Here is an 8,909-nt window from a genome sequence, read left to right as displayed (position 1 = left end):
GCATCACGGTTCCCGTGCCATGGTTCAGGCACCAAGTGTTCCACAACCTGCCCAGCCAGCTAGGGGTGGTGGTAGAGGTGCTAGAGGAGGAGGTAGAGGTATTAGAGGTGGAGCTCAGGCCACTAGAGGTGGAGGCCAGCCAGCAGTAGGCCATCCCAGAGATGTAGTTCAGGGTGGTGGGGCCCAGCCTTGATGTTATGCTCTTACATCCAGGGCCGAGGTTGAGGCTTTTGATGCAGTTATCATAGGTACGGTTCTGGTTTGTGATAGAGATTCTTCAGTGTTGTTTGATCCAGTGTCTACATACTCATATGTGTCATCTTATTTTGCACCGTATCTGGTCATGCCTAGTGATTTTTTGAGTTCCCCTATTTATGTGTCTACACCGGTGGGTGATTCTATTGTGGTAGATCAAGTCCATCGTTCATGTATAGTTTTGATTGGAGGTCTTGAAACTCGTGTAGATTTGCTTCTTCTGGACATGGTCGATTTCGATGTCATATTGGGGATGGACTGGTTATCACCCTACCATGCTATCTTGGACTATCATGCCAAGGCTATGACCTTAGCCTTGCCAGGTTTACCTCGTTTGGAGTGGAGAGGGACTCCTGGTCATTCTACCCACAGTGTTATCTCATATGTGAAGGCTCAACATATGGTCAAGAAGGGGTGTTTGGCCTATTTGGCCTATGTTTGTGATTCTAGTGCTGAGGTTCCATCTATTAATTCAATGCCCGTTGTTCGTGAGTTTCCTGAGGTATTCCCTTCAGACCTGCCGGGTATGCCACCCGACAGGGATATTGACTTTTGCATTGATTTGGCTCCAAGCACTCAGCCCATTTCTATCCCGTCGTATCGTATGGCCCCGCCTGAGTTGAAAGAGCAGTTGCAAGACTTTCTTGAGAAGGGTTTTATTAGGCCGAGAATTTCACCTTGGGGTACGCCGGTGTTGTTTGTTAAGAAGAAGGACGAATCGATGAGAATGTGTATTGATTACCGGCAGTTGAACAAGGTTACAATCAAGAATAAGTACCCATTGTCGAGGATTGATGATTTGTTTGATCAGTTTCAGGGTGTCAAGGTATTTTCAAAGATTGATTTGAGATCTGGCTACCATTAGTTGAGGATTAGGGCATCCGATGTCCCTAAGACTGCTTTCTGCACACGGTACGAGCATTATGAGTTCTTGGTGATGTCATGCGGTTTGACAAATGCCCCAACAACTTTTATGGATTTGATGAACCGAGTGTTCAAGCCTTAATTGGATTCGTTTGTGATAGTCTTCATTGATGATATTTTGATATATTCTCGTAGCCGAGAGGAGCACGAGTAGCATCTTAGAGTGGTTCTTCAGACTTTGAAGGATAGTCAGCTGTATGCCAAGTTTTTGAAGTGTGAGTTCTGGTTGAGTTCATTTGCATTCCTGGGTCATGTTGTATCTGTAGAAGGTATTCAGGTTGATCCAAAGAAGATCGAGACAGTCAAGAACTGGCCTAGACCAGCATCAGATACAGAGATTCGGAGTTTCTTAGGGTTGGCAGGCTACTATCATCAGTTTGTGGAGGGGTTCTCATCTATCGCAGCCCTAATGACCAGGTTGACCTAGAAGGGTGCCCCGTTCAGATGGTCGGATGAGTATGAGACGAGCTTTCAGAATCTCAAGACAGCTCTGACTACGACATCGATTTTGGTTTTTCCCACAAATTCAGGGCCTTATATAGTCTATTGTGATGCGTCTCGTATTAGACTTGGTGCAGTGTTGATGCAGGATGGCAAGGTCATTGCCTATGCTTCGCGATAGTTGAAGATACATGAGAAGAAATATCCGGTTCATGATTTGGAGTTAGCATCCATCGTTCACGCGTTAAAGAATTGGAGGCATTATCTGTATAGCGTGGCATGTGAGGTGTTCATGGATCACAAAAGTCTGTAGTATTTGTTCAAGCAAAAGGAGTTGAATTTGAGGCAGAGAAGGTGATTGGAGTTATTGAAAGACTATGATATCACCATTTTATAGCATCCGGGAAAGGTCAATGTGGTGGCCGATGCTTTGAGTAGGAAGTCAGCCAGTATGGGCAGTCTTGCTTATATTCCGGTTAGTGAGAGAGCACTTGCTTTGGATGTTCAGGCTTGGTCCAATCAGTTCATGAGGTTAGATGTTCTGAGCCCAGCCGTGTGTTAGCTTGCACAGTCGCTCATTATTCTTAATTGGAGCGTATCCGAGATCGGCAGTATGATGATCCCCATTTATGTGTCCTTAGAGACACGGTGCAACACAAAGGTGCCAAGCAGGTTACCTTAGGTGATGATGGAGTTTTCGAGAGTTTATTTAGAGGAGGCCCATAGCTCCCGGTACTCTATTCATCCGGGCGCCGCGAAGATGTATCAGGATTTGTGGCAGCATTATTAGTGGCGGAGAATGAAGAAGGATATCGTTGCGTATGTTGCTCAGTGTTTGAATTGTTAGCAGGTTAAGTACGAACATCAGAGGCCTGGTGGATTGTTCCAGAAGATTGAGATTCTTGAGTGGAAGTAGGAACGTATCACTATGGACTTTGTTGTTGGACTACCACGGACTCAGAGGAAGTTTGATGCAGCGTTGGTTATTGTTGATAGGCTGACCAAGTCAGCACATTTCATTCCTGTGGCAGTCTTATATTCTTCTAAGAGGTTAGCTGAGATCTATAATCCGGGAGATTGTTTGCCTTTATGGTGTGCCCAAGTCTATCATTTTGGACTGAGGTACGTAGTTTACCTCACATTTTTGGAGAGAAGTTCAGCGAGAGTTGGGCACACAGGTTGAGTTGAGCACAACGTTTCATCCTCAAACGGACGGGCAGTCCAAGCGAACCATTCAGATATTGGAGGATATGCTTCGAGCTTGTATCATTGACTTTGGAGGCTCGTGGGATCAGTTTTTGCCTTTAGCAGAGTTTTCCTACGACAACAGCTACCAGTCGAGTATCCAGATGGCTCCGTATGAGGCTTTGTATGGTAGGCGGTATCGGTCGCCAGTTGGATGGTTTGAGCCGGGAGAGGCTCGATTTTTGGGTATGGATCTGGTTCAGGATGCCTTGGACAAGGTCAGGATCATTCAGGATAGGATTCGTACAACTCAGTCCAGGTAAAAGAGTTATGCCGGCCGCAAGGTTCGTGACTTGGCATTCATGGTCGGTGAGCGGGATTGCTTCGAGTGTTGCCTATGAAGGGCGTGATGAGATTTGGGAAGAAGGACAAGTTTAACCCTAGGTTCATTGGCCCGTTTGATATTCTTGATCGAGTGGGAGAGGTGGGCTATAGGCTTATGTTGCCGCCGAGCTTATCAGCTGTGCATCCAGTGTTTCATGTGTCTATGCTTCGGAAGTATCACGACGATCCATCCCACATGTTATGTTTCAGCACTGTCCAGTTGGACAAGGACTTGTCTTATGAGGAGGAGCCGGTAGCTGTTCTAGACCGACAGGTTCATCAGTTGAGATCAAAAAGTTTTCCTTCTGTTTGTGTTCAGTGGAGAGGTCAGCCTGCTGAGGCATCGACCTGAGAGTTTGATTCCAATACGCGGAGTCGTTATTTCCATCTTTTCCCGACTCAGGTACTTCCTTCTTCTGTCCGTTCGAGTACGAACAGTTGTTTTAAAGGTGGAGAATGTGATAACCCAAAAGGTCATCACTTGTTTTAAAATAAAATTCTACATTTTGAGGCCTTAATAACCTCTTTTCTGTCTCACCCAAATTGATTGCACAATCCAGGCGTGTAGCCGAAAAGCTAATATGTGAGAATCTGTTAAAAATGATAAATTTTGGCTATAAATGAATTAAGTTGACTTCAGTCAATATTTTGGGTAAACAGATCCGGACCTGTGATTTGATGATCCCGGAGGGTCCGTATGAAAATATAGGACTTGGGCCTATTCTTGGAATCAAATTCCGAGGTCCCAAGCCTGAGAAATGAATTTTTAAAGAAAATTATTTTTTGAAATTATTTATGAGATTTGGAAATGAATTGTGATTAGAACTTGATAGTATCGGGCCCGTATTTTGCTTCCGGTGCCCGATACAAGTCTTATATGTGATTTAAGATAAGTCTGTAAAATTTGGTAAGAAACGGACTTGAAATGACGTGAATTGGATTGTTTTTGGAAAAATTGGAAATTTGAAGTTCTTAAGAAAATTTCATGATTTTGATGCTAAATTCATAGTTGTTGATGTTATTTTAATGATTTGAACACACGAGCGAGTCCTTACGATGTTTTTAGGTTGGTGTGCATGTTCGGTTTTGAGCCCCGAGGGTTCGGGTGAGTTTTGGATAGGCCACGGGGTGGATTTTTAGACTTGGAAAATTGCATGTTTTTAGCTGGTGTGTTCAGGCCTGCAGGATTCGCATGCAAATGTGATATCGCAAATGCGAGGGCTATGTCGCAATTGCGAAAGAAGCCCAGGCTAGACCATCTCGCAATTGCGAGGTTTTGATCGCAAATGCGATTTCCCCAGTTTCAGCATGCAGTCGCAAATGCGACACAGTAGTCGCAATTCCCGACTCTCAAATGCGAGAGGCTTTTCACATTTCCCATATCTACAACTTGCAATTTTTATGCTTAGCCGAAAATCAACTATTTTTCACATCTTTTGAAAACAGAAACTCCCTAGGGCAATTTTTCAAGAACAACTCTTCTTCCAAATCGATTGTAAGTCCATTTAACTCGTTTTCTTCAATCATTAACATCTTTTCACATGATTTCTACTCAATATCAATGATTTCATTGGGGAAATTGGGTGTTTTGGGTAGAACCTAGGTTTTTAAAAAATTGAGGATTTGGACCTCGATTTGAGGTCCGATTTCAAAACAAATTATATATTTGGGTTCGTGGGGGAATGGGTAATCGGGTTTTGGTTCGAACCTCGGGTTTTGACCATGTGGGCCCGGGGGCAATTTTTGACCTTTTGAGGAAAACTTTGGAAAACTCATTTTCATGCATTGGAGTTGATTCATTTAGCGTTTATTGATGTAATTAAGTAACTTGTGACTAGATACGAGCGAATTGGTGGTGGAATCAAGGGGTAAAGCGATAATTGAGACGTGAATTGTGTTCGTGGCATCGAGGTAAGTGTTTGGTCTAACCTTAGCTTGAGGTATTAGGAGTCGAGTCCTAATTGCTATATGGTAATTGTTGAGTACGATGTGTAAGCATGGTGATGCGTATCTATACGTTGGTGTTTAGTATGCCCATGAGTCTTATATTGTGATTTTCATGACTTCGTTGTATTATTCAAGCCTTGGTGAAGATTTCTATTTATTGTGCAAAATTTGTGAAAGGAATTGCGACCTATGAACATCGAAGAGCGTTGGCTCAAGTTGTGTAACGGATTGTGAAAGTATAAGTGGTAATTGAACCCTTGGAGCATTGGCTCAAGTTATAAAGTGAGTTGTGAAATAAAACTGAAACAAGAGAAAAGAATCACTATATTAATCCCTGCCGGGATATTGTTGTTGTTTTGATGTTATCCCTTGCCGGGACTTGTTGTTGAATTTTTGTTCCCTTCCCGGGATTCTTGTTGTAACTTTCATTTACTTCCTTTCCCTATTACTTGTGATTGTTGTTTGGGTGAGGTAGAGAGTTAAAGCACGAAGGGTGATGCCGTGCATTGTTTTGGTGAGAGAGTGTTAAAGCACGAAGGGTGTGTTAGGAAAGAGTGTAAAGCACGAAGGGTGATGTTGTGCAGCACGATGTACCATTCCGTGCTGATTATATTGATTATATGGTGGGGACCAGTGTAGAAGCACAAAGGGTGATGCCGTGTACATTTTCATTTCTTGATTGCTTGGTAAGGACGAGAGTAAAAGCACGAAGGGTGATGCCGTGCACTTATTGATTTCTGGTTCTTTGTTGATATTCGAGATGTATTGTTTTAATTCAATTACCTGTTGTCTTTCTATTCTGAATTGATATCTCCCCCACAACATGCTACCTCTCCCACATTTGACTGTTTATTACTATTCTTCCTTTCCGCTGTATATAGTTGAATTGTACAGGTTGTTTGGTAGTCTGGTCCTAGCCTCGTCACTACTTCGCCAAAGTTAGTCTAGGCACTTACCAGCACATGGGGTCGGTTGTGCTGATACTACACACTGCACTATGTGCAGATCCCGGAGCAGCTTTTGGACCGTAGATTGGGTGGCTACCTTCAGTCCACGGAGATCCAAGGTAGACCTGCAGGCGTCTCCCTCTATCCTTTTTATCCATGTTTCGTTTCCTTAAATTCAGAAACAGTGTATCTTTTATTCCAGACATTGTATGTAATAAAATCTTAGATCGTATGTGGTACTGTGACACAAGTTCCGGGATGTTGTGGTTCAAATTGTTGTACTAGACGTATATTCAGATATTTTATTGATTTTTTCCGCTTAAAAGGGTAAAAAGGTTATTTGTTCAATAATTGGGTTGCCTATCTCATATTAGTAGGCGCCATCATGACTCCCGAAGGTGAGAAATCTGGGTCGTGACAAGTTGGTATCAGAGCTCTAGGTTACATGGGTCTCACAGTTCACAGACAAGCTTAATAGAGTCTGAGGGATCGGTACGGAGACATTTGTATTTATCCCCCTGAGGCTACAGAGTTAGGAAACACTTCACATTTATTCTTTCCTGTAGTGCGGTTTGGTTTCTCAATACTAATTGAAATTCTACTCTGTTCTTTCGCAGATGGCGAGAACACGCGCTTCCTCATCCACTGACAAGAAGCCCGAGCCCCCAACAGCAGCTCTCACGAGGGGCAGAGGGCGAGACTGAGGCGTGTTAGAGGCCGAGGTAGGGGCAAAGCTCAACCCCGAGCAGCAGCACCAGAGACGGAGCCGCAGGTTGACTTTGATGATGAGGTTCCAGCCCAAGCAGTTCCGGTAGGCCCAGATCAGGTCCTAGAGGGGTTTATTGCTACCACAGTACTCCAGGATGCTCTGGTCCGTCTAGTGGGCCTAATGGAGAGTGTCACCCGGGCAAGCTTGCTTCTTGCAGCACCAGCCATCCCTCAGGCTGGAGGAGGAGCCTAGACTCCTTCTACTCGCACTCCAGAGCAGGTAGCTCCTTAGTTTCAGACTCCAGCAGTTCAGCTAGTTGGAACAATTCAGTCGGGTGTGGTAGCTCAGACCAGTGATGGAGTAGCTATGTCTGCCGATGCTTTGTGGAGATTGGACATGTTCACCAAGCTCTTTACTACTACTTTCAGCGATGCATCTTCTTAGGATCCCTAGGATTATCTAGACAACTGTCATTAGGTTTTCAGGAACATGGGGATATTTGAGACCAATGGGGTCAATTTTGCTACTTTCCGTTTGTCTAGATCCACCAAGACTTGGTGGAGAGATTATTGTTTGGCTAGACCAGCTGGATCACCAGCTTTGACTTGGGAGCAGTTTACTCAGCTATTTCTGGAGAAGTTTCTCCCAATCACTCAGAGAGAGGCCTATCAGAGGCAGTTTGAGCGTCTCTAGCAGGGTTCTATGGCTGTTACACAGTATGAGACTAGATTCATGGACTTGGTTTGTCATGCTCTTATAATACTTCCCACCGAGAGAGTGATGGTGAGGAGGTTCATTGATGGACTTATTCAGCCGATTCTTCTTTAGATGGCAAGGGAGACATGGAGTGAGTTTCATTCTAGGAGGTAGCCAATGTGGCCAGGAGAGTGGAGATGGTTCTGTCGCAGGAAGGTGGTCATGGGTCGGACAAGAGGCGTCGTCATTCAGGCAGTTTCAGTGGTACCTCGTCTGGAGGTAGGGATTCGTATGGTAGAGGTCATCCTCCTAGGCCTTTTCAGTCAGCACTTTAAGTTTCTCACGGTGCTTTAGGTGATCGTGGTCCTCAGATACAGTATTCTGATCAGCAGTCCTACAGTGCACCACTAGCTCCTATCAGTGCGCCACCGCTTCAGAGTTTTCTGGGTGGTCATTTAGGTTGTCAGGGTCAGTAGTCTCAGCAGCCGAGGGCTTGTTACAGTTATGGCGATATGGGTCACATTGCTAGGTTTTTCCCCTCGAGCACCGAGTAGCTCTCAGTATCAAGGTTCCCGTGCCATGGTTCAGGCACTGAGTGTTCCACAGCCTGCCAAGCCAGCTAGAGGTGGGGGTAGAGGTGCTAGAGCAGGAGGTAGAGGTATTTGTGGTGGAGCTTATGCCGCTAGAGGTGGAGGCCAGCTAGTAGCAGGTCGTCCCAGAGATGTAGTTCAGGGTGGTGCGGCCCTGCCCCGATGTTATGCTCTTCTAGCCAGGCCCGAGGTTGAGTCTTCTGATGCAGTTATCATAGGTACGGTTCTGGTTTGTGATAGAGATGCTTCAGTGTTATTTGATCCAGGGTCTACATACTCATACGTGTCATTTTATTTTGCACCGTATCTGGTCATGCCTAGTGATTCTTTGAGTGCTCATGTTTATGTGTCTACACTGGTGCTTGATTCTATTGTTGTAGATCGAGTCTATCGTTCAAGTATAGTTGTGATTGGAGGTCTTGAGACTCATGTAGATTTTCTTCTTCTGGACATGGTCGATTTCGATGTCATATTAGGAATGGACTGGTTATCACCTTACCACGCTATCTTGGACTATCATGCCAAGACTGTGACCTTACCCTTGCCGGGTTTACTCGTTTGGAGTGGAGAGGGACTCCTGGTCATTCTACCCATAGTGTTATCTCGTATGTGAAAGCTCGACATATGGTCGAGAAAGGGTGCTTGGCCTATTTGGCATATGTTCGTGATTCTAGTGTTGAGGCTCCATCTACTGATTCTGTGACTATTGTTCGTGAGTTTCCTGAGGTATTACCTTTAGACTTGCCGGGTATGCCACCCAACAGGGATATTGACTTTTGCATTGATTTGGCTCCGAGAACTCAGCCCATTTCTATTCCGTTGTATCGTATG

Source organism: Nicotiana tabacum, chromosome 1 (assembly GCF_000715075.1).
Source record: "Nicotiana tabacum cultivar K326 chromosome 1, ASM71507v2, whole genome shotgun sequence".
Lineage (NCBI taxonomy): Eukaryota > Viridiplantae > Streptophyta > Magnoliopsida > Solanales > Solanaceae > Nicotiana > Nicotiana tabacum.
This window is presented reverse-complemented; position numbering follows the sequence as displayed.